Below are 2,477 nucleotides of genomic sequence, written 5' to 3' on the forward strand. Positions count from 1 at the left end.
TGTTCTGAACTCTTGAGAATTTTAATTGATTGATAATCAATTTCACTTCTTTAACCAAAGGACAATTCCTTGCCTCATTGATCCTAATACCTAATTAAATCTCCCTAATCCCTTAGGTAAAATTTAATCAAATACTGCATTAAGTTCTAAAAATTATAGGATTACTAGATCATGATACTTATTCGTAAGATCTCAATAACCTAGGCATATGATTCAGTATGAGAAATAAACTCAATTTTTATTGATGAAAATTCCTCTAAATTCAATTGAATGAAGGATTAGTTAACAACTGCATTAAGAACAAAATCACATACTCAATTCAGCACGTGCAAGGCCTTCAGCACGGTCGTGCATGGGCTCGAAGCACCCCCCATGCTTATCGAATGGGTCTAGGCGTGCTGACTGCTGCGAAGCTCTAATCTTCCATCAATTTGGGCCCAAAATGCACCCAAAATCTACTTGCGGCCTCTTTATGCCAAACTGTACAATTAATATATAAATTAGTGTAAAACTCAAATAAATTAAAGGTCAAATATGAATATATGGGCTGTAAAAGAGGGCCTAAATACATACTTATCATGCCTCGCTGCAGCGAAAGGGTTGCGACCTGAGGGGTATTTGAAGGGGTTAGGATTTTGGAAAATTCATTTCCCATTCCTCTCTTCAAAATCTCTTCGATTCTCTTGACCCAAAACTTTATTTCACCGATTGAATTGCCTCCAAAGCCATTCGGGAGTTAGATTGAAGGTTGAAATTGTGTTGGGAACGCTTGGAGGTAAGTTTTAATGGTTAGAGTTTCGATTTCTCATCCTCATTCTCTATTTTGTCGGCTTCCCTTGGTTCTCATGGGATTCTTCCATGTATTTAGGACGAAATTTGTGTGGGGGACACTAGCTTGGTTGATTTCGTGTATGGGTCTTCAATATGAGGTAAGGGGGGACTCTACCCTATCTCATTGTGCTTAAAAATTGCTTATTTGGTTGTGTACTGTAATGCGGTTAGGATAAAATGTAGCAAGATATGTATTTTGATGAGGATTCAATGTTTGAGCATAATGTAGTAAAGATTGTATAATGTGTGTGATGAAAACGATTTGAATTGAGTGGTTTGTGATGAAAATCCTGTGATTGACTACAATATAGTCGGTGTAGATTAATACGTGTGTTGAGAATGGCTGTTGTACTTGGAATTATGTTGGAAATGTTGTGCGTTGAATGTGACGTGAATGAATGTGAGCTTATGTGTCGTGTGCTGTGAATGGATACTATATGTGGCTGAAATGCGTGTGAAAAGGCATGTTAAATGCAGTTGTGAATATGCTATAAATGGTTCAATGGTTCAGTGATACATTGGAGGTGTGGAAGATGGAAACGGTAGAAATACCTTGGAGAAAAGAGAGTGGTGGTGACACCAACAGTGAGCGTGGGTGCACCACAGGCCACACACTTTCCTCCTGACTAGATCTCTAACCAACACCTTTGTCGAGCGACTCGTGACCGCCTACGTGGTATCCATGAGGTGGGGGTAACCAGCGACCATCCATGGCGTGAAACTGTGATCAAAGTGCCACAGTGAGCGTGGCTATGTGCAGTGAGTGCATATGTGTGAAATGTTGTTGGTGCAGTGAGCGCACCAGTTGTAATTTGAAATGAGATGTATGATGAGTGTTATATGTGATTGATAATTCTTGAGTAGAATATGTTAGAATACATGTGAGTGTGTAAGGTGAGTCTCTATGTTGTTTGTGTGATGGATAGTGTAGAGTACTCACCCTTACATTTGTTTTTCAGGTGACTAAGACGATTAGCACCAGGCTTAGTGAAAGGATGAATGAAACTACTATAGGGCTTAGATTTTATTTTAAAATTACGATGTAATTGAATTGGTCCTGCAGCAGTTATTGATATAAACTTGTAATCCCTTATTATTTTGAAAAACTTTGATGAAACTTTGTATTAAAAAATTATAGTTAAATGAAATTTTATTTATTCCCATTTTGTGAAATTTCTTATTTTAAAATTAAATTAAGGTGTTACAAATGTCATATGTTTCTCATAGTTCAGAGATTTCAAAAATGTCCACAAGTCCAAAATTTATTTCTTATTTATTTTCTATTTTTAGATCATTTTCCTTCAGCTCTTTTACTCAAAATCTTCAAAAATATATTTAAAATATTTTTTAAATTCAAAATATCCAGAATAATAAAATAATATGTTCTGACATTCTATAAAAAATTTCCTGAATTTTAGAATTTCCTAAAATTAAAAACAACACAAAAAGAGTTATAACTATCTCACAATTGTAAATCCTCTTAAAAATTTGCGAGAATTTCTTTTCATGCTCTACCAAAGTCCAATCACGAATTTTTAATCAAGATTCATGTATTTATCCCATATAAAGGTCAAACAAAATATTAAAACTTAGTTCATATGTCAAAAAGGATATTTACAGAAATAGCAGACAATTTATGGTGGAAA

The sequence above is a fragment of the Abrus precatorius genome, unplaced genomic scaffold (assembly GCF_003935025.1).
Source record: "Abrus precatorius isolate BTA unplaced genomic scaffold, Abrus_2018 Scaffold6, whole genome shotgun sequence".
Classification (NCBI taxonomy): Eukaryota; Viridiplantae; Streptophyta; class Magnoliopsida; order Fabales; family Fabaceae; genus Abrus; species Abrus precatorius.